This window comes from Phyllobates terribilis, unplaced genomic scaffold (genome assembly GCF_046119375.1).
Source record: "Phyllobates terribilis strain yellow unplaced genomic scaffold, ASM4611937v1 Scaffold_10__3_contigs__length_209671492, whole genome shotgun sequence".
Taxonomy (NCBI): domain Eukaryota; kingdom Metazoa; phylum Chordata; class Amphibia; order Anura; family Dendrobatidae; genus Phyllobates; species Phyllobates terribilis.
The window spans coordinates 62902406-62927597 of NW_027362770.1; positions in this window are offsets into that span (position 1 = coordinate 62902406).

The following is a 25192-nucleotide window of genomic DNA, read 5'->3' on the forward strand; positions in this document are numbered from 1 at the left end:
GCCACCCGCTTCCCAGAAGCCACTGCCTTGACTTCCATAGATGCAGAACATGTGGCTCAAGCTTTACTGGACATCTTTAGCCGAGTAGGGTTTCCACAGGAAGTATTAACTGACCAGGGGCCACAGTTCCAAAGCGAACTGATTCAGACCCTCTGGGGGAAACATGGAGTCCGCCCCATGCGCACAACCCCCTACCATCCTGAAGCGAATGGATTGTGTGAGCGCTGCAATGGAACCCTGAAACAGTTCATTATCCATTATGTAGAGGCTGAGGGAGGGGACTGGGAGAAAAACCTGCAGCAGCTCCTTTTTGCTTACCGGGAGGTGCCGCAGGACTCCACTGGGTTCTCCCCCTTCGAATTGCTGTATGGCCGAAAAGTACAGAGCTCCTTAGAGCTGGTACGAGAAAGTTGGGAGGGCACCTTCCCCACAGAAGAGGTTCCAATCCTAGATTATGTTCAAAAATTTAGGGAAAGGATGAGGCACCTCATGGCCCACGGGAACTTAGAAGTGGCTCAGGAAAGGCAAAAACGATGTTATGACCGCGCTGCCCGACTCCGAGAACTTGCCTGTGGACAGAAGGTCCTAGTACTCGTAATGGTATGAAAAAACAAGCTGCAAGCCATGTGGGCGGGTCCATTTACCATTACCAGGAAATGTGGCAATACTGACTACACTGTGGCCTTGGACCGAGCAGGGGTTCGTGAGTGTACCTACCATGTTAACAGGCTAAAAGCTTATGAGGAAAGAGAGGTCACCAACTTACAGTTTGTTGTCCCGATTTAGATGACCCTGATATAGACCAGATCCCAGACCTATTAGTGGACTTCAAAAGGGACATGGGGGTAAAAGATGTATCACTGGGGGAACAGCTGTGTCCATCACATAAACAACAGTTATCAGACGTACTCAGCCCATATGAATCCCTGTTCACGAGCTTGCCCGGTCAAACACCTCTGGTCCGGCATCATGTCAACACAGGGGTATCCACTCCACTACGCCAACCCGCCTACTGAGTGACACAACCGGTGTTGGCAATGATGAAGGCCGAGGTGGATGACATGTTAAACATGGGAGTCATAGTCGAAACCCATGGGCTGCCAGTGTTGTGCTGGTGCCAAAAAAGGACAAGGGTACTTGTCTCTGTGTGGACTATAGATGGCTCCATGAGATCAAAGTTATGGATGCCTACCCCTTGCCCCAGTTGGTTGAACTACTAGATCGGTTGGGGGGATCTCGGTTTATATTCACCCTCAATCTGAGCAAGGGATACTGGCAGATCCCACTCACAAGAGAGGCTCAAGAGAAATCAGCTTTCATAACCCCTTTTGGCCTATATGAGTTCACCAGCATGTCTTTTGGGATGAAGAATGCCCCGGCTACCTTCCAAAGGATGGTGGACCATTTACTCGAGTGATGTCAGGGGTATGCCCAGGCCTATTTGGATGACATCGCTATCTTCAGCGACACCTGGGAAGAGCATCTTCAGCACGTGTCCCAGGTGCTGCAAAGGGTAGCCAAAGCCCAGCTCACCATCCAACCTGACAAATGCCAAGTGGGGATGGCTGATTTGTTATACCTGGGACATCGGGTGGGAAATGGGTGCATTCGTCCAGAACCAGCAAAAGTAGAAGCAATTGCCCAGTGGCAGCGCCCAGTCAACCAAAAACAGGTCCGCGCGTTTTTGGGCACCGCAAACTATTTTAGAAAATTTATCCCCAATTACAGCACCGCAGCAAAACCACTCACCGACCTCACAACCAAAAAATATGCCCGCAACCTTATCTGGGCCCCAGAATGTGAAGCTGCTTTCCTCCAGTTGAAAGACCGGCTAGCCCAGAGCCCAGTTCTGACTGCGCCTAACTTCCAACGTAGGTTCATTGTCCAAACCGATGCATCAGACACAGGGCTAGGAGCGGTACTTAGCCAAGTGGGGGCTGATGGTGAGGAACATCCGATAACTTATCTCTCCCGGAAACTGTTGGACCGAGAGAGGGCCTACGCCACCATAGAAAAGGAATGCCTGGCCATAGTCTGGGCCCTAAAAAAATTGCAGCCCTACCTCTATGGCAATGAATTTACAGTCCTCACTGACCAAAATCCATTGAGTTGGCTAAACTGCACTGCTGGGGACAACAGGCGATTGCTTAGGTGGAGTCTGGCGTTACAATCCTACAATTTCTCCATCTCACATAAACAGGGCAAGAACCATGGAAATGCGGATGGACTGTCCCGACAGGTGGAGAAGGATGATCGGAAGCCTATCATGTCTAGCTAAATAAGAAGGGGGAAGAATGTGACGAAATGGACCCCTTTTTATACAACATAGGATGATTTCTTATTTATCCGGACAATTTGGTATTTTGTGGCGAACTCGTAATATGCCACTCATGGGTTAAGTTCTTACAATCTAGCTGGACACTATTTTGTATACCCATTGTTTCTAGAGTCTTGTTGATGTTGGTGATGTTAACCTAGGTAATGCAATTATATCTCTTCTGTAAGGTCAGAGGAATTTAATCCAGTTAGAATGCCATTGAATTACCATGTGGATTGTTGACTCTATGTAAATTGCCTCAGCCACCATTGTTGTAATGTCATAACTTGCAAACTGAATGTTTCCTACTAGCATTCCATTGTAGGACTATATCAATCAGTATGTGGCTCTTCCTTGCCTGGACTGCAATATGACCAAAAATGGTTGTATGGGACTTGAGATCCAGCCAATGAAAAGACAGTCTTATTCCACCAATCGTGAAGTCCCCGGTATCCTGCTATGAGGGCTGAGGGTATATCAGGAGGACTGTTCAGTTGACCAGGAAATTTTTGTCTACTGCCCTCAGCCTAGGGGTGTCGGTCCCGACTGCAGGTGCACTAGCTTGAAGACAGGCGGCTAATTTAGGATCTTTGGATTCGAATAGGAGAACAACGACCGCCTAGGGCGCAACCCAGGTTGGGACATTTCGCTCACCTGGTTACAGACTTTGCCGTGCTGTCTCAGTTCCAAACTCTGGCATTATTTCTTTCTGGGCGGGTGCTTGCCAAAAGAAGGGGACCACTGGTTTGGAGAAAATAGTAATGGAAGATCTGAGATAAGAAGAATCTAAAACCCTGGTGAGCCAGCGGAAGGGTGAGACTCTGTTGCCTGTTAAAATTTGAGCTGTGCTGGTTATGTGTTATATGCTGTTAGTTGTTGGAGATCCAATAAAGCCTTAATATTGTGATTCCCTCACCCTGTGTTGTCTGAGTAGTGTTCCGCCCACGGTTGAGGAGTTCGGGCGTTCAGTTGTGGATGAGCCCTGGTCCACGTTGTTTTTCTAAAGGCGGCTGGGCCAGCGGAGGAGAGCACCTACTGACCCCGTGTCCTTACAATAATGTCATTTGATGATGTCTTAATCAACTGAATATGTCATCTGATGATGTCATCTGATGATTTCATAGCTGATAATGTCATCTGATGCCAACTTATGGTGTCATGATCAACTGATGGTGTAATTCAATGATGTCATGATCAATTGATAATGTCATAATTAACTGATGATGTCATCTGATAATGTCATTCGATGATGTCATAATCAACTGATTATGTCATATCTGATGATGTTATCTGATGTCATCTAATGGTGTCATAATCGACTGATTATGTCATCTGATGATGTCAAAATAAACTGATGATGTCATCCGATTTTGTCACAATCAACTGATGATCTAATTTGATTATGTCATTATCAGTTGATGATGTCATCATTAATGATGATGTCATACGACGATGTCATTGATGATGTCATAATCAACTGATGATATCATCTAATGATGTAATCTGATGATGTCATAATCAACTGATGATGTAAATCGATGATGTCATGATCAATTGATGATGTCATAAATAACTGATAATGTCATCTGATAATGTAATTCGATGATGTCATAATCAACTGATTATGCCATTTTCTAATGTCATAACTGATGATTTCATCTGATGTAATCTAATGGTGTCATAATACAATAATCATATCATCTGATGATTTCATAATAAACTGATGATGTCATTTGATAATGTCATCTGATGTCATATTCAACTGATAATGTCATTTGATGTCATCTGATGTCATAATGAACTGATGATGTCATCTGATGTCAACTAATGTCATAATTAACTGATGTCATCTGATGACGTTATAATCAAATGATGATTTCATCTGATATCATTCGATGATGTCATAATTAACTGATGAGGTCATCTGATGTCAAATGATAGTCATAATCAACTGATGATGTAATTCAATGATGTCATGTTCAATTGATGATTTGACAATTAACTGATGATGTCATCTGATAATGTCATTTGATGATGTCAAAATCAACTGATTATGTCATTTGATGTCATCTGATGTCATGATCAACAGATCATGTCATCTCATGATGTCATAATAAACTGATGATGTCATCCGATTATGTCACAATCAACTGATGATGTAATTCGATGATGTCATGATGAATTGATGATGTCATAATTAACTGATTATGTCATCTGATGTGATTCGATGATGTCATAATCAGCTGATGATGTCACTTGATGATGTCATCTGATGATGACATGATCAACTGATATCAGATGATGTCATAAACAAGTGATATCATCTGATGATGACATGATCAACTGATGATGTCATCTGATGATGTCATAATCGAATGATAATGTAATTTGATGTTGTCGTGATCAACTGATGATGTCATAATCAACCTATGATGTCATCTGATGTTATAATTAACTGATGGAGTTAATTGATGTCATCTGATGATGTAATAATCAACTGATGATGTCATCTGATGATGTCAATTGATGATGTCATCTGATGTCACCTGATGTCATATTCAACTGATGCCATCTGGTGATGTCACCTGATGATGTCATAATCAGCTGATGATTTCATCTGATATAATTTTATGATGTCATAATTAACTGATTGTCATCTGATGATGTCTACTGATGATTTCATAATCAAATGTTGATGTCATCTGATGGTGTCATAATCGACTGGTGATGTCATTTGATGATATCTTAATAAACTGATGATGTCATCTGATGATGTCATAATCAACTGATGATGTAATTTGATAATGCCATCTGATGATGTCATATTCAACTGATGATCTCATTTGATGATGTCATCTGATGATGTCATAATGAACTGATGATGTCTTCTGATCTCATTCGATGATGTCATAATTAACTGATGATGTCGTCTGATGTCAGCTGATGTCATAATCAAATGATGTTGTCATCTGATAATGTCATAATCAACTAATGATGTCATTCGATGACGTCATGATTAGTTGAAAATGTCATAATTCACTGATCTCATCTGATGATGTAATCATCAATTGATGATGTCATCTGATGACGTCATCTGATGATGTCATAATCAACTGATGATGTCAATTGATGTCATCTAATAATGTCATAATCAACTGATGATGTTATTCAAAGATGTCATCTGATGATGTCATAATCAGCTGATGATGTTATTCAATGATGTCACCTGATGATGTCAATCAACTGATGATGTCATCTGATACAGTCATCTGCTGATGTCATCCGATGTTGTCATAATCAACAGATGATGTCATCTGATGATGTCATCTGATGGTGTCATAATCAACTGATGATGTCATCTGATGAAGCCATATGATGATGTCAGACGATGTCATCTGATGATGTCCTAATCAACTGATGATGTCATCTAACGATGTCATCTGATGATGTCATAATTGACTAATGATGTAAATTGATGATGTCATAATTAACTGATGATGTCATCTGATGTCATAATCAACTGATTATGCCATCTGCTGATTTTTATAACTGATGATGTCATCTGATGTCATCTAATGGTGTCATAATCGACTAATGATGTCATCTGATGATGTTATCTGATGATGTCATAATCAACTGATATCATTTGACAATGTCATCTGATGTCATAATCAACTGATGATGCCATTTGCTGATGTCATGAGATGTCATAATCAACTGATGATGTCATTTGATGTCACCTGATGATGTCATAATCAAATAATGTCATCTGATGACGTTATAATCAGATGGTGATTTCATCTGATATCATTCGATGATGTCATAATTAACTGATGATGTCATCCGATAATGGCATCTGATTGTCATAATCAACTGATGTCATCTGATGATGTCATCATCAATTGATGTCATCTGATGATGTCATAATCAGCTGATGCTGTTATTCGATGATGTCATATGATGTCATAATCAACTGATGGTGTCATCTGCTGATGTCATAATCAACTCATAATGTCATTTGATAATGTCATCTGATGATGTCATAATCAACTGATGATGTCATTTGATGAGGTTATCTCTTGTCATAATGAACTGACAATCTTATCAGTTGTCATCTGATGATGTCATAATCTACTGATGTCATCTGATGATGTCATAATCAGCTGATGATTTCATCTGATATCATTCGATGATGTCATAATCAACTGATGATGTCATCTGATGATGTCATCTGATGATGCATTAATCAAATGATCATGTCATCTAATGATGTCATATGATGATTAGAGATGAGCGTTGTTCTACTCGAACTGTTCGCCAATCTCAAATTCGAGCTGTTTTGGGCGGTGTTCGAGCCGTTCGGCGAACACGAACGATTTGAGAAAAATTTGGCTGTTCGAAGTTATGTTCGATAACTGTTCGTGCACCAAAATCATAACTGGATTTTTTCTCAGTAATGATGAAAATTAATGTTAATACGCAGTTTGAGTGTACAGCGGGGAGGGGGGAGGGGCAGGGGATGGATCTCTGCAGGAATAATGAAGATCTCCATTTTTTTTTCTTTTTCCCGCATTTACAGTGGGGAGGTGCAATCTGTCAGCCTATCAGCAGCGCACACACGGAGGGAAGTGCTTTTTTTCACAAAAGCAAAGGCATGTGTCATTGGCAGGGTATGTCACATGTCCTTGCCCTATAAGACCAAGCCATTTTCCCCGTCGCCACCATTTTCTCACTGCTGCAGCTGCGTGTTAGACGGCACCGCTGTTGCTGTGTGCGCTATACCTTGTTAATTTCAAGCTAATTTTCGCACAAATCTACAGACAGCTTGGGAGTAGGGAATAGTTGTGATTGCAGTCCTTTTAAGGACTAGGTTACAGCATTTCCTACGACTTTTATCAGGCAGGTCTGTGCTCTTAAATAGATAGGTTGTGGGAGTAAAGACTAATTGTAATTGGAGTCCTTTTCAGGACTAGGTTACATCAGTTCCTATCAGTTTTTGCCAGGCAGGTCTGTGCCAGTGCTGTGCAAGTTTTTTTCACAGCATTTGGCTGAATCTAGCAAAGCTAATCCTTTTTGGCCTATTGCAGAGTGTGTTAGTCAGTGGAGTAGCCTATCTTTGTTGCAAGATATACCACCTGTGTATAGAATACCAATTTTTTTACTGCACCTAGTGAAGTAAAATCTTTTGGGCATAGCATCATTCTATTAGTCCATCTATACTGACCTCCATCAGGTTGCAAATTGAATATAATTTTTTTCTGCATCTAGCTCTGAAAAAATATTTGGCCTTCTAGCAGTGTGTGGGACTTTCTCTATTAGTCCATCTATACTGACCTCCATCAGGTTGCAAACTGAATATATTTTTTTCTGCATCTACCTCTGAAAAAATATTGGGCTTGTAGCTGTGTGTGGGACTTGTTCTATTAATCCATCTATACAGACCTCCATCAGGTTGCAAACTGAATATAATTTTTTTCTGCATCTACCTCTGAAAAAATATTTGGGCTTCTAGCTGTGTGTGGGACTTGTTCTATTACTCCATCTATACTGACCTCCATCAGGTTGCAAATTGAATATAATTTTTTTCTGCATCTAGCTCTGAAAAAATATTTGGCTTCTAGCTGTGTGTGGGACTTGTTGTATTAGTCCATCTATACTGACCTCCATCAGGTTGCAAACTGAATATATTTTTTTCTGCATCTACCTCTGAAAAAATATTGGGCTTCTAGCTGTGTGTGGGACTTGTTCTATTAATCCATCTATACAGACCTCCATCAGGTTGCAAACTGAATATATTTTTTTCTGCATCTACCTCTGAAAAAATATTGGGCTTCTAGCTGTGTGTGGGACTTGTTCTATTAATCCATCTATACAGACCTCCATCAGGTTGCAAACTGAATATAATTTTTTTCTGCATCTAGCTCTGAAAAAATATTTGGCCTTCCAGCAGTGTGTGGGACTTTCTCTATTAGTCCATCTATACTGACCTCCATCAGGTTGCAAATTAAAAATAATTTTTATCTGCATCTAGCTCTGAAAAAATATTTGAGCTTCTAGCTGTGTGTGGGACTTGTTCTATTACTCCAACTATACTGACCTCCATCAGGTTGCAAATTGAATATAATTTTTTTCTGCATATAGCTCTGAAAAAATATTGGGCTTCTAGCTGTGTGTGGGACTTGTTCTATTAATCCATCTATACAGACATCCATCAGGTTGCAAACTGAATATAATTTTTTTCTGCATCTAGCTCTGAAAAAATATTTGGCCTACTAGCAGTGTGTGGGACATTCTCTATTAGTCCATCTATACAGACCTCCATCAGGTTGCAAACTGAATATAATTTTTTTCTGCATCTAGCTCTGAAAAAATATTTGACCTTCTAACAGTGTTTGGGACTTTCTCTATTAGTCCATCTATACTGACCTCCATCAGGTTGCAAACTGAATATAATTTTTTTCTGCATCTAGCTCTGAAAAAATATTTGGCCATCTAGCAGTGTGTGGGACTTTCTCTATTAGTCCATCTATACTGACCTCCTTCAGGTTGCAAACTGAATATAATTTCTTTCTGCATCTAGCTCTGAAAAAATATTTGGCCTTCTAGCAGTGTGTGGGACTTTCTCTATTAGTCCATCTATAGTGACCTCCATCAGGTTGCAAACTGAATATAATTTTTTTCTGCATCTAGCTCTGAAAAAATATTTGGCCTTCTAGCAGTGTGTGGGACTTTCTCTATTAGTCCATCTATACTGACCTCCATCAGGTTGCAAATTAAAAATAATTTTTATCTGCATCTAGCTCTGAAAAAATATTTGGGCTTCTAGCTGTGTGTGGGACTTGTTCTATTACTCCATCTATACTGACCTCCATCAGGTTGCAAATTGAATATCATTTTTTTCTGCATCTAGCTCTGAAAAAATATTGGGCTTCTAGCTGTGTGTGGGACTTGTTGTATTAGTCCATCTATACTGACTTCCATCAGGTTGCAAACTGAATATATTTTTTTCTGCATCTACCTCTGAAAAAATATTGGGCTTCTAGCTGTGTGTGGGACTTGTTCTATTAATCCATCTATACAGACCTCCATCAGGTTGCAAACTGAATATAATTTTTTTCTGCATCTAGCTCTGAAAAAATATTTGGCCTTCTAGCATTGTGTGGGACTTTCTCTATTAGTCCATCTATACTGACCTCCATCAGGCTGCAAATTAAAAATAATTTTTATGTGCATCTACCTCTGAAAAAATATTTGGGCTTCTAGCTGTGTGTGGGACTTGTTCTATTAATCCATCTATACTGACCTCCATCAGGTTGCAAATTGAATATAATTTTTTTCTGCATCTAGCTCTGAAAAAATATTGGGCTTCTAGCTGTGTGTGGGACTTGTTGTATTAGTCCATCTATACTGACCTCCATCAGGTTGCAAACTGAATATATTTTTTTCTGCATCTACCGCTGAAAAAATATTGGGCTTCTAGCTGTGTGTGGGACTTGTTCTATTAATCCATCTATACAGACCTCCATCAGGTTGCAAATTGAATATAATTTTTTTCTGCATCTAGCTCTGAAAAAATATTTGGCCTTCTAGCAGTGTGTGGGAATTTCTCTATTAGTCCATCTATACTGACCTCCATCAGGTTGCAAACTGAATATAATTTTTTTCTGCATCTAGCTCTGAAAAAATATTTGGCCTTCTAGCAGTGTGTGGGACTTTCTCTATTAGTCCATCTATACTGACCTCCATCAGGTTGCAAATTAAAAATGATTTTTAACTGCATCTAGCTCTGAAAAAATATTTGGGCTTCTAGCTGTGTGTGGGACTTGTTGTATTAGTCCATCTATACTGACCTCCATCAGGTTGCAAACTGAATATATTTTTTTCTGCATCTACCTCTGAAAAAATATTGGGCTTCTAGCTGTGTGTGGGACTTGTTCTATTAATCCATCTATACAGACCTCCATCAGGTTGCAAACTGAATATAATTTTTTTCTGCATCTAGCTCTGAAAAAATATTTGGCCTTCTAGCATTGTGTGGGACTTTCTCTATTAGTCCATCTATACTGACCTCCATCAGGTTGCAAATTAAAAATAATTTTTATCTGCATCTACCTCTGAAAAAATATTTGGGCTTCTAGCTGTGTGTGGGACTTGTTCTATTAATCCATCTATACTGACCTCCATCAGGTTGCAAATTGAATATAATTTTTTTCTGCATCTAGCTCTGAAAAAATATTGGGCTTCTAGCTGTGTGTGGGACTTGTATTAGTCCATCTATACTGACCTCCATCAGGTTGCAAACTGAATATAATTTTTTCTGCATCTACCTCTAAAAAAATATTGGGCTTCTAGCTGTGTGTGGGACTTGTTCTATTAATCCATCTATACAGACCTCCATCAGGTTGCAAACTGAATATAATTTTTTTCTGCATCTAGCTCTGAAAAAATATTTGGCCTTCTAGCAGTGTGTGGGACTTTCTATATTAGTCCATCTATCATGACCTCCATCAGGTTGCAAATTAAAAATAATTTTTATCTGCATCTAGCTCTGAAAAAATATTTGGGCTTCTAGCTGTGTGTGGGACTTGTTCTATTACTCCATCTATACTGACCTCCATCAGGTTGCAAATTGAATATAATTTTTTTCTGCATCTAGCTCTGAAAAAATATTGGGCTTCTAGCTGTGTGTGGGACTTGTTGTATTAGTCCATCTATACTGACCTCCATCAGGTTGCAAACTGAATATATTTTTTTCTGCATCTACCTCTGAAAAAATATTTGGCCTTCTAGCAGTGTGTGGGACTTGTTCTATTAGTCCACCTATACTGACCTCCATCAGGTTGCAAATTCAAAATAATTTTTTGTCTGCATCTAGCTCTGAAAAAATATTTGGCCTTCTAGCAGTGTATGGAACTTTCTCTGTTAGTCCATCTATACTGACCTCCATCAGGTTGCAAACTGAATATTTTTTTTTCTGCATCTACCTCTGAAAAAATATTTGGGCTTCTAGCTGTGTGTGGGACTTGTTCTATTAGTCCATCTATACTGACCTCCATCAGGTTGCAAATTGAATATAATTTTTTTCTGCATCTAACCCAGCCAATAGTTTTGGCCTAATACCACAGTTTGGCCACTCAGCTCTGCTCGGTTCCCATCCATTGTTTTTTTGTGCAAACAACTCCAGAGTTGTGAATTAGTTAACCACCAAAATGAGTGGAAAAAGGCCTGCTGCTGGTGGAAAGGGGAATAGGCGTGTTGGGAAGGGGAAAAAAGGTTGTGTCCGTGGGGTAGGTGTTAAAGCAACAGTAACATCTGCAGAAGAAAGACCATCTTCCAGCCAAACTAAAATGTCTACTTCTTTTAGCGGACAATGTGATAAGATCCCTTTCTTACGGCCACGCCAATCGCTACAAATTCCAGATGAGGCACAAAAACAGCAGGTGCTTCAACGGATATCAAGTGCTCCTTTAAGTGGGCTCTCATCCACATCAACTTCAACATCACAAATACTTCAGTCCTCAAAGGTGTCACCCCAATCGCACTTGCTTCCTCACAGCTCCCAAATCTCCAGCTGCCCGTCTGAGTATGAGGTAGAACAGATGGTTGAGTCTGCAGAGCTGTTTACTCATACTATAGCCTGGGAATCAGAGGTCGACTCCAGCGCTTCTGTGAATCCAGACGAGGAAATGATCTGCACTGATGCCCAGAATCTTTATGAGTCGGATCCAGGACCAGACGCAGAAGGTTCTGACCATAATGTAGACCCTCATTCCCAAACTGTAACTCCTGTTGGTGGAGACAATGAGGAAGACGATGATGACATTCAAATACCTGATTGGAGCGACAACTTTAGTTTTTTGTCAGGGCAGGAACATGTTGGCTCTGAGGACGTCGGGTGTGATAACGCACAGGGTGATGATGATGAGGTTGTAGATCCCACTTACTGTAAACCCACAGTCAGCCAGGAGATGAGGTCAGCAGAGGAGGTGGAGGAGGATGCTAGTGACGACGAGGTCAGGTTGCGCCTTACTGGACAGAGACGTAGTACTGGAAGCACGTCAACAACTGCATCCTCAAACACAACTCTGCCTCTCACCACAAGTCGTGGTGGCTCTTCAGGTCGCATGGGTGCTAATCCTTGCATAGCCTGGGCATTTTTTCAGATCGATAAAGATGACCCAACTCGTGTTATCTGTAACATTTGTCAGCAAAAGCTAAGTAGAGGCCAAAAAATACATAGTTTGAGTACTTCATGCATGAACCGGCACATGGACATGAAGCATAAGTTGCAGTGGGAAGCTCAGTGTGCTACAATGCAGCCTAGCCGGCCGGGCCAACCACCGTCTGCAATATCTTGTGCATCCGCGGCCTCTTCATCCTCTGTGACAGGGGGGACAGCAGTCACACCTGTTTTGGGGCGCAGACCTGCCACCTCTTTACCCGCAACAGCCAGAATGATTGGCACGTCATCATTTTCTTTGGAGGTGGTAACACCAGCTGGTGTTGAGCGCTGTCCGACATCGATAGCACCACCTTTGGATCAAGGCAACATAACATGTCTGCCTGCATCTTCCTCACAGACCGGCAGTTTGCCGGGGTTACCCTTATCAACAATGTCTAAGCACAATAGCCAGCCCTCGGTCCCTCAGATGTGGACAAGTAAAAGACCATTTCCTCCTAGCCATGAGAAAGCTAAGAGGTTGAATTTCACCATCTGCAAGCTCTTGGCTACAGAAATGCTGCCTTTCCGCCTGGTGGACACAGAGGATTTTCGAGACCTTATGTCCGTCGCAGTGCCCCAGTACCAGATACCCAGTCGGCACTACTTCTCAAAGAAAGGTGTGCCTGCGCTCCACCAGCATGTGGCACACAACATCACCGCTTCTTTGAGAAACTCTGTGTGTGACAGGGTGCATTTCACCACAGACACTTGGACGAGTAGGCATGGACAGGGGTGTTACATGTCGCTGACTGGGCACTGGGTAACTATGGTGACAGCAGGACAAGGGGCTGCTGTCCAAGTCTTGCCGTCCCCACGAGTTGTGCGTCAATCCTCTTTATGTCAAAGTTCCTCCACTGCTTCTGCCTCCTCAACCTCCTCTCGGTCTTCCACCTGCACCCAAAGCCTGTCTGGTCATGCCACAAGCTTTCTAACTGCGCAGAAGGGATCCTGCACACCTCCTTACTATGCTGGCAGTAGGGCTCAACGTCATCAGGCGGTTCTTACTTTGAAATGTCTGGGAAATGTGAGTCACACAGCTGAGGAGTTGTGGTCAGCTCTGGAGAACCAATTTCATGAATGGTTGTCTCCACTGGACCTGAAACCAGGGAAGGCAGTGTGTGACAATGCTGCAAACCTGGGTGCGGCCCTTCGCCGGGGCAATGTCACACACGTGCCTTGTATGGTTCACGTGTTGAACCTGGTTGTCCAGCAATTTTTAGCCCACTATCCCAGACTAGATGGCCTTCTGCAGAGGGCACGGTCGCTGTGTGCTCACTTCCGCCGTTCGCATCCCGCAGCTCAGCGACTTACATCTCTACAGAAGTCGTTGGGCCTGCCACTTCACCGGCTAAAATGCGATGTGCCTACCCGGTGGAATTCAACTCTGCACATGTTGCAGCGACTGTGGCAGCACCGACAAGCCCTGGTGCAATACGTTCTGATGCATAGCCTGGGCCAACGAGATCCAGACGTGGGGCAAATCACGCTGGAGGAGTGGTCTCAGATGAGGGACCTATGCACCCTTCTGCACAGTTTTGAAATGGCGACGAAGATGTTTAGTGCTGACGATGCCATTATCAGCATGACTATTCCGGTGATTTACATGCTGGAGCACATGTTAAACCGAATTCGGAGTCAGGTGGTGGCACAAGAGGAGGAGGAGGAGTTGTATGCGGAAGGGCTAACATCTGCAAGGTCCAGACGGTCGGCAGCACCAAGGCGGCAGGCATGTGAGGGTGGGGGAGATGGTTTTGCCAGGGCGCATGGTAGCAGCCAAACTAGTGAGGAAGGTGCAGGAGCCCAGGAAGAAGTGGAGGACGAACTGATGGAAGACTCATCAGATGAGGGAGACCTTGATCACATTTCTGTTGTGCGAGGTTGGGGGGAGAGGACACAGAAAGGAAGCATGATTGTTACCTCGCCACCAACACAAAAGGGACTTGGTGCTCCTGGATGCGCAACACACATGAGTGCCTTCTTGCTGCACTACCTGCAACATGACCCTCGAATTGGGAGAATTAGAAATAATCCTGACTACTGGGTTGCCACACTGTTAGATCCCCGGTACAAAAGAAAATTTGCAGAAATTATTCCTGCCATAGAAAGGGATGCACACATGCAGGAGTATCAGCAGAGACTGTTGCAGAATCTTACATGTGCTTTTCCACAAAACACCAGTGGTGCACGTAGTGAATCTCACAGTTCCAACTTGCCAACCGTGGGACCGTCAAGTGTTCAGCACTCAAACCATAACAGAACCACAGTATCTGCTGGTAACATCAATTTTGCGCAATCATTTCACCACTTTTTTAGCCCATCCTTTGAAAGGCCACAGGAGACAAGAAGTCTGACACATAGTCAACGCCTAGAGTCGATGGTACAGGAGTATCTCCAAGTAAACATTGAAGCCATGACTGTGTCACTGGACCCTTGCTCTTTTTGGGCTTCCAATCTGGATAAATGGCCGGAGCTAGCCACTTACGCCTTGGAGATCTTGTCATGCCCCGCAGCCAGCGTTCTGTCTGAATGTGTGTTCAGCGCTGCTGGTGGTGTGCTGACAGATAAGCGCACGCGGCTCTCCACTGATAATGTAGACAGACTCACGTTCATAAAGATGAACAAATCATGGATCCGAAATGACTTTTCTACCCCTGTGTCATCCTGGGGAGAGTAAAAGATGGATGATTGGTTAAAATCACCCTACCAACCGTTTTAAGCTTTCAAATTACTAATCATGTTTATCTGTATCTTGGCTGGAAAATAATTTGGGCTTTGTAGCAGTGTGCAGCACTGATTCTATTAGGCCATCTATAATAAGCTCCACCAGATTTAAAATTACTAATCATTTTTAGCTGCATCTAGCCCGGAAAATAATTTTGGGGCTCCGAGATGCGCAAGACACATAAGTGCCTTCTTGCTGCACTACCTGCAACATGACCCTCATATTGTCAGAATTCGAAGTAATCATGACTACTGGGTTGCCACACTCTTAGATCCGCCAAACTTTTCGATCAACCTTTTCATTTTAATAAAAACCCAAAAAATGGTCATTTTTGAAATTATAAGCATTAGCAGGTTATTAGAAACTGAAATCAAACAGTTTTCAACTCAAAACTTTATTCTAGGTGATGTTACATTTTCACATAGGACCCTCTGTTCGAAAGGAGCTTCTGAACTCTCTCGTCCATTGAATTTGTCAGGTTTTGGATGGTTTCTGCTTCAATTGTTTTGCATGAGGACAGAATACCCTCCCAGAGCTGTTGCTTAGATGTGAACTGCCTCCCGCCATCATAGACACTCCTTTTGATGATGCTCCAGAGGTTCTGAATGGGGTAGAGGTCAGGGGAGCATGGGGGTCACACCATAAGTTTGTCCCCTTTTATGCCCATATCAGCCAGAGATGCAGATGTTTTATGTGCAGCATGAGATGGTGCATTATCATGCAAAAAAATGATCTTGCTGTGAAATACACGGTTCTTCTTCTTGAACCATGGCAGGAAGTGCTGTTTGAGAAAATCCACATACATTATGGAGTTCATCTTTAGCGCCTTCAGGGATCCTAAAGGGGCCGACAATCTCTCTCCCCATGATTCCAGCCCAAAACATTACTCCACCTCCTCCTTGTTGGCGCTGTAGCCGTGTTTGCGTGGGGTGTCCATCAACCAGCCATCCTCCACTCCATCCATCTGGACCATCGAGCGCTGCACGGCACTCATCCGTGAACAAAACAGTTTTGAAATCAGTCTTCATGTAATGTTTGGCCCACTGGAGCCGTTTCTGCTTGTGTGAAGTGGATAGAGGAGGTCGACAGGATGGCGTATGCACAGCTGCAAACCTCTGAAGGACCCTGCATCTTGTTGTTCGGGGGACGTTGGAGGCACCAGCAGCTTCAAAAACTTGTCTGCTGCTATGACAAGGCTTTTTTGCCGCTGCTCTTTTAACCTGACGTAATTGCCTGTAGGAAAGAGTCCTCAATTTGCCCTTATCAGCACGCACACGTGTGTACTGTGAATCAGCTACATACTTCTTGATTGCCAAGACACTTCATCCTGATCATCGCACAATGTTGATTGTAGTCATGCCTTGACCTAAACACTCCACAATTTGTTGCTTCTCAGCAGCCGACACATCCTTTTTCTTTCCCATTTTGGCAGAAAATGTAGGCTGCTTAATAATGTGAGACAGCCTTCTTAAGTAGTCTTGCCTTTCATTGGACACACCTGCCAAACTAATTAGCACAGGTGTCTGCAATTGCTTACAGTGATATAAAGAGCCCTGACACACATCACCATCAATGAGTTTAACTGACAAACAAACAAATTCTTCCCTTATCACTCCTAAACACTTTTTGCAAAATAATTTGGAACACAGTGTACATGTGCTTTTCCACAAAACACCAGTGGTTCACGTCGTGAATCTTACAGTTCTAACTTGCCAACCGTGGTCTTTATGGAGTTGTTCAATAAAGGGCCCAAAATTAAGATAACATAGATGGGAGAGGTCTCTATGAATAGGAATTTCTATGTATTTGATACCCTGTGAGGGCCAGGCAAAGGGAAAGTTGGACTGGATGGAATCCTATATGGATTTGGGGAGGGAGACATCGAGGGCCTCAGAGTTCGCTGCATTGATTTTAAAATTTGACCATGTAACAAAGTGATCTATTTCAGCCATAACAGCATGGATGGATATATGTGATTGAGTGATATATACTAGGACATCATCAGCAAATAGAGAGCACTTGTACTCGGTGCCTCCCACCTCAATCCACCTAATATTGGGGTTATGGCGAATTGATGAGAGCAGGTGCTCCGTCACTAGGATGTATAAGAGAGGGGACAGAGAACATCCCTGCCTTGTCCCATTGGTGATTGTGAAAGGTGATGAAAATGTTCTGACGCGCCCCCTGGGCCTTGGGACACCCGGAGCCGGACCCTTTTTGGTGGATGCTGGTGGTTGTAGTCTCCGTGGCGGCTACCCGGTTCCGTGGCTCAGGGCGGTCAAACCAGTGGCGGAACTATTTATGTGGTTTTGATGTTTAAATGTCCGACTACGCCACCCGTGGATTGCGGTCAGAGTGAACCGCCAATCCAGGGCAGACGGCTGAGGCTGCTGTTGTGGGTGCAGCAGAGCGTAGCATAACTCCCCACGGGAGGAGTATAGCCTCAGGGCAGTGTATGCGGAGGATGGGGGTGATGGTGCAGGGCAGCAGCAGTAATGACACGGAGTCAGTGATGCAGTCCAGGGCCTTTACTCACAGTTCTTATTATCCAGACCACGTCTGCAGGTAACGGCTGCCCACGTCGCACTGTGCTCACCAGGTGAGGGGCTCAGACAACTCCCAGATAACTTTGGAGCACTTCACAGGACCCCCTGTGTGTGTCCTTTGTCTGGCCTTTCTTACCAACCCTTCTGTCCGGCTGCCTCGGGCCTCCTCTTGGTAAACTTGGCGCCAGTTTCCCTGACCCTATGTGGTGCCTTCCTAGCGGGTGTAGCGAGGGGCTGCGCCACATAAAATGTCACAGCCTCCGGTTTCTAGCTGAGGGTCGTTTCCTGCCTCCACTAGTTTCGGGGACCGGTCTCCCCCTTTGGCCTGACCCCTCCACACAGGTGGATTCGGGCGTGCGGTGGCGACTCGCCCGTCCGCACCCCTGGGATCCCTTCATTCCTCGTTCCTGGAGCCTTCTCCGCTCCTCTTCCTTCCTTCTCCCTCTTCCAGGCCTGGGCCTCTGTTACTAGGCCCGCCTCCGGAGCAGAGCTCATGCAGAGCCCCTGCTCCCTGCCACTTCTGCTCAGACTTCTCTGCACTGAACTAAGATCGTGCCCACCTTTTATACTCCCTTCTCAATGCACCCAGGAACTGCTTCCTCCCTGCTCCTGCACTACAGGGTTCCCCTTCCTCAGTGTTCCCTCCCCCCACTCCAGCCAGGGACAGGGACTGTCGTGCCCATCTCAGGGGCATATTGGTCGCCCTGCCCCACGGCAATGTGGTGTAATGCATGCAGGTGTCGGGTCCTGATCCACACTCCATCCTTACCTGAGAGTGAGATATCACACCTTTGGGTGAGGTGCAATACCTCTGTAGCAACCGAGCCCTCAGGGTAATACAGTTCCATTTATCTTCAGCCTAGGTGACGTATTGCAATACAGGGCCGTGATTTTGGCTATAAAAGGGTCCCCTAGACCCCTACCCCAAGCTTTTTAAGAGAATCATATATGGCGTGCCAGGAGACTCTATGGAATGCTTTCTCAGCATCCAACGAGAGTATCTAATTACAAATTTTTAACTGCATCTAGCCCAGGAAATACTTTGTGCCTAGTAGCAGTGTCTGCTAGTCAGCGGATTATCCCGGCTGTTAAGCAAGCTACACCACCTGTAGTTTTGACACTTAATTTTTTCAAAGGAAATGCTTCGGGACCAGGGGATACTCAGTGAAGAGCATCAGGAGGCACCCCAAGGCATAGGGGCTGGGACTGGCACTAGGATGCCTTGCGGTGGACAGCCGAGCTCGATTCTTATAAAAGCTTTTTAACTGCAGCAGCTTTAGTGGACGCTACTGGAGCTGGAACTACGCGGCTGCTGGCATGAGACTTGCCCTCCAATAGATCCTTGTAAATAGATTTAAAGTGTATTCATTCAAATTAGAGAGACAATTTAAATTAAAAAGCTTAGAGCTGCCTCCACCACAGGGGGGCTCGCTCGACCCACCAGCGGACAGGCACCAGTATTGGGAGAGGGGGGCTGGCCGTCAGGGTTCACCGCGGCTCTGGCACAAACCCGGTGACACGGAGGTGGCACGGGCAGGAGCGGACTGGCCGTGTCGGCTTCTCACTTTTTGAATTTTAGAAGGGCATGACATGCCTATATCTGTGTCTCCCCCTCCTTTTACTCCTCCACCTCTTTTCTTTTCTCATGACTATATGTACTTGTCACTTTTCCATGTGTTAGTTGTGTCTTCAGAGCAGTTTGTCAGCTTTTGGACACCTTTGAAGGTGTTTTCTATGTGTTTCTATTAGAGATGAGCGTTGTTCTACTCTAATTGTTCGCCAATCTCAAATTCGAGCTGTTTTGTGCGGTGTTCGAGCCGTTCGGCGAACACGAACAATTTGAGAAAAATTCGGCTGTTCGAGGTTATGTTCGATAACTGTTCGTGCACCAAAATCATAACTGGATTTTTTCTCAGTAATGATGAAAATTAATGTTAATACGCAGTTTGAGTGTACAGCGGGGTGGGGGGAGGGGCAGGGGATGGATCTCTGCAGGAACAATGAAGATCTCCATTTTTTTTTCTCTTTCCCGCATTTGCAGTGGGGAGGTGCAATCTGTCAGTCTATCAGCAGCGCACACACGGAGCGAAGTGCTTTTTTTCACACAAGCAAGGGCATGTGTCATTGGCAGTGTATGTCACATGTCCTTGCCCTATAAGACCAAGCCATTTTCCCCGTCGCCACCATTTTCTCACTGCTGCAGCTGCGTGTTAGACGGCACCGCTGTTGCTGTGTGCGCTATACCTTGTTAATTTCAAGCCAATTTTCGCACAAATATACAGATAGCTTGGGAGTAGGGAATAGTTGTGATTGCATTCCTTTTAAGGACTAGGTTACAGCATTTCCTACGACTTTTATCAGGGAGGTCTGTGCTCTTAAATAGATAGGTTGTGGGAGTAAAGACTAATTGTAATTGGAGTCCTTTTCAGGACTAGGTTACATGAGTTCCTATCAGTTTTTGCCAGGCAGGTCTGTGCCAGTGCTGTGCAAGTTTTTTTCACAGCATTTGGCTGAATCTAGCAAAGCTAATCCTTTTTGGCCTATTGCAGAGTGTGTTAGTCAGTGGAGTAGCCTATCTGTGTTGCAAGATATAACACCTGTGTATAGAATACCAATTTTTTTACTGCACCTAGTGAAGTAAAATCTTTTGGGCATAGCATCATTCTATTAGTCCATCTATACTGACCTCCATCAGGTTGCAAACTGAATATAATTTTTTTCTGCATCTAGCTCTGAAAAAATATTTGGGCTTCTAGCAGTGTGTGGGACTTGGTCTATTAGTCCATCCATACTGACCTCCATCAGGTTGCAAATTAAAAATAATTTTTTTCTTCATTTAGCTCTGAAAAAATATTTGGGCTTCTAGCAGTGTGTGGGACTTGTTCTATTAGTCCTTCTATACTGACCTCCAGCAGGTTGAAAATTGAATATAATTTTTTTCTGCATCTAGCTCTGAAAAAATAGTTGGGCTTCTAGCGGTGTGTGGGACTTGGTCTATTAGTCCATCTATACTGACCTCCATCAGGTTGCAAATTAAAAATAATTTTTTTCTGCATCTAGCTCTGAAAAAATATTTGGGCTTCTAGCAGTGTGTGGGACTTGGTCTATTAGTCCATCTATACTGACCTCCATCAGGTTGCAAATTAAAAATAATTGTTTTCTTCATTTAGCTCTGAAAAAATATTTGGGCTTCTAGCAGTGTGTGGGACTTGTTCTATTAGTCCTTCTATACTGACCTCCAGCAGGTTGCAAATTGAATATAATTTTTTTCTGCATCTAGCTCTGAAAAAATAGTTGGGCTTCTAGCAGTGTGTGGGACTTGGTCTATTAGTCCATCTATACTGACCTCCATCAGGTTGCAAATTAAAAATAATTTTTTTCTGCATCTAGCTCTGAAAAAATATTTGGGCTTCTAGCAGTGTGTGGGACTTGGTCTATTAGTCCATCTATACTGACCTCCATCAGGTTGCAAATTAAAAATAATTTTTTTCTGCATCTAGCTCTGAAAAAATATTTGGGCTTCTAGCGGTGTGTGGGACTTGGTCTATTAGTCCATCTATACTGACCTCCATCAGGTTGCAAATTAAAAATAATTTTTTTCTGCATCTAGCTCTGAAAAAATATTTGGGCTTCTAGCAGTGTGTGGGACTTGGTCTATTAGTCCATCTATACTGACCTCCATCAGGTTGCAAATTAAAAATAATTTTTTTCTTCATTTAGCTCTGAAAAAATATTTGGGCTTCTAGCAGTGTGTGGGACTTGTTCTATTAGTCCTTCTATACTGACCTCCAGCAGGTTGCAAATTGAATATAATTTTTTTCTGCATCTAGCTCTGAAAAAATAGTTGGGCTTCTAGCGGTGTGTGGGACTTGGTCTATTAGTCCATCTATACTGACCTCCATCAGGTTGCAAATTAAAAATAATTTTTATCTGCATCTACAGTACCTCTGAAAAAATATTTGGGCTTCTAGCAGTGTGTGGGACTATTTGTATTAGTCCATCTATACTGACCTCCATCAGGTTGCAAATTCAAAATAATTTTTTTCTGCATCTAACCCAGCCAATAGTTTTGGCCACTCAGCTCTGCTCGGTTACCATCCATTGTTTTTTTGTGCAAACAACTCCAGAGTTGTGAATTAGTTAACCACCAAAATGAGTGGAAAAAGGCCTGCTGCTGGTGGAAAGGGGAATAGGCGTGTTGGGAAGGGGAAAAAAGGTTGTGTCCGTGGGTTAGGTGTTAAAGCAACAGTAACATCTGCAGAAGAAAGACCATCTTCCAGCCAAACTAAAATGTCTACTTCTTTTAGCGGACAATGTGATAAGATCCCTTTCTTACGGCCACGCCAATCGCTACAAATTCCAGATGAGGCAAAAAAACAGCAGGTGCTTCAACGGATATCAAGTGCTCCTTTAAGTGGGCTCTCCTCCACATCAACTTCAACATCACAAATACTCCAGTCCTCAAAGGTGTCACCCAAATCGCACTTGCTTCCTCACAGCTCCCAAATCTCCAGCTGCCCGTCTGAGTATGAGGTAGAACAGATGGTTGAGTCTGCAGAGCTGTTTACTCATACTATAGCCTGGGAATCAGAGGTCGACTCCAGCGCTTCTGTGAATCCAGACGAGGAAATGATCTGCACTGATGCCCAGAATCTTTATGAGTCGGATCCAGGACCAGACGCAGAAGGTTCTGACCATAATGTAGACCCTCATTCCCAAACTGTAACTCCTGTTGGTGGAGACAATGAGGAAGACGATGATAAGACTCAAATACCTGATTGGAGCGACAACTTTAGTTTTTTGTCAGGGCAGGAACAGGTTGGCTCTGAGGACGACGGGTGTGATAACGCACAGGGTGATGATGATGAGGTTGGAGATCCCACTTACTGTCAACCCACAGTCAGCCAAGAGATGAGGTCAGCAGAGGAGGTGGAGGAAGATGCTAGTGACGACGAGGTCAGGTTGCGCCTTCCTGGACAGAGACGTAGTACTGGAAGCACGTCAACAACTGCATCCTCAAACACAACTCTGCCTCTCACCACAAGTCGTGGTGGCTCTTCAGGTCGCATGGGTGCTAAGCCTTGCATAGCCTGGGCATTTTTTCAGATCGATAAAGATGACCCAACTCGTGTTATCTGTAACATTTGTCAGCAAAAGCTAAGTAGAGGCCAAAAAATACATAGTTTGAGTACTTCATGCATGAACCGGCACATGGACATGAAGCATAAGTTGCAGTGGGAAGCTCAGTGTGCTACAATGCGGCCTAGCCGGCCGGGCCAATCACCGTCTGCCATATCTTGTGCATCCGCGGCCTCTTCATCCTCTGTGACTGGGGGGACAGCAGTCACACCTGTTTTGGGGCGCAGACCTGCCACCTCTTTACCCGCAACAGCCAGCGTGATTGGCAGGTCATCATTTTCTTTGGAGGTGGTAACACCAGCTGGTGTTGAGCGCTGTCCGACATCGATAGCACCACCTTTGGATCAAGGCAACCTAACATGTCCGCCTGCATCTTCCTCACAGACCGGCAGTTTGCCGGGGACACCCTTATCAACCCCGTCTAAGCACAATAGCCAGCCCTCGGTCCCTCAGATGTGGACAAGTAAAAGACCATTTCCTCCTACCCATGAGAAAGCTAAGAGGTTGAATTTCACCATCTGCAAGCTCTTGGCTACAGAAATGCTGCCTTTCCGCCTGGTGGACACAGAGGATTTTCGAGACCTTATGTCCGTCGCAGTGCCCCAGTACCAGATGCCCAGTCGGCACTACTTCTCAAAGAAAGGTGTGCCTGCGCTCCACCAGCATGTCGCACACAACATCACCGCTTCTTTGAGAAACTCTGTGTGTGACAGGGTGCATTTCACCACAGACACTTGGACGAGTAGGCATGGACAGGGGCGTTACATGTCGCTGACTGGGTACTGGGTAACTATGGTGACAGCAGGACAAGGGGCTGCTGTCCAAGTCTTGCCGTCCCCACGAGTTGTGCGTCAATCCTCTTTATGTCAAAGTTCCTCCACTGCTTCTGCCTCCTCAACCTCCTCTCGGTCTTCCACCTGCACCCAAAGCCTGTCTGGTCATGCCACAAGCTTTCTAACTGCGCAGAAGGGATCCTGCACACCTTCTTACTATGCTGGCAGTAGGGCTCAACGTCATCAGGCGGTTTTTACATTGAAATGTCTGGGAAATGTGAGTTACACAGCTGAGGAGTTGTGGTCAGCTCTGGAGAACCAATTTCATGAATGGTTGTCTCCACTGGACCTGAAACCAGGGAAGGCCGTGTGCGACAATGCTGCAAACCTGGGTGCGGCCCTTCGCCGGGGCAATGTCACACACGTGCCTTGTATGGCTCACGTGTTGAACCTGGTTGTCCAGCAATTTTTAGCCCACTATCCCAGACTAGATGGCCTTCTGCAGAGGGCACGGTCGCTGTGTGCTCACTTCCGCCGTTCGCATCCCGCAGCTCAGCGACTTACATCTCTACAGAAGTCGTTGGGCCTGCCACTTCACCGGCTAAAATGCGATGTGCCTACCCGGTGGAATTCAACTCTGCACATGTTGCAGCGACTGTGGCAGCACCGACAAGCCCTGGTGCAATACGTTCTGACGTATAGCCTGGGCCAACGAGATTCAGAGGTGGGGCAAATCACGCTGGAGGAGTGGTCTCAGATCAGGGACCTATGCACCCTTCTGCACAAGTTTGAAATGGCGACGAAGATGTTTAGTGCTGACGATTCCATTATCAGCATGACTATTCCGGTGATTTACATGCTGGAGCACATGTTAAACAGAATTCGGAGTCAGGTGGTGGCACAAGAGGAGGTGGAGGAAGTAGAGGAGGAGGAGTTGTATGCGGAAGGGCTAACATCTGCAAGGTCCAGATGGTCGGCAGCACCAAGGCGGCAGGCATGTGAGGGTGGGGGAGATGGTTTTACCAGGGCGCATGGTAGCAGCCAAACTAGTGAGGAAGGTGCAGGAGCCCAGGAAGAAGTGGAGGACGAACTGATGGAAGACTCATCAGATGAGGGAGACCTTGATCACATTTCTGTTGTGCGAGGTTGGGGGGAGAGGACAGAGGAAGGAAGCATGATTGTTACCTCGCCACCAACACAACAGGGACTTGGTGCTCCTGGATGCGCAACACACATGAGTGCCTTCTTGCTGCACTACCTGCAACATGACCCTCGAATTGTGAGAATTAGAAATAATCCTGACTACTGGGTTGCCACACTGTTAGATCCCCGGTACAAAAGTAAATTTGCAGAAATTATTCCTGCCATAGAAAGGGATGCACGCATGCAGGAGTATCAGCAGAGACTGTTGCAGAATCTTACATGTGCTTTTCCACAAGATACCAGTGGTGCACGTAGTGAATCTCACAGTTC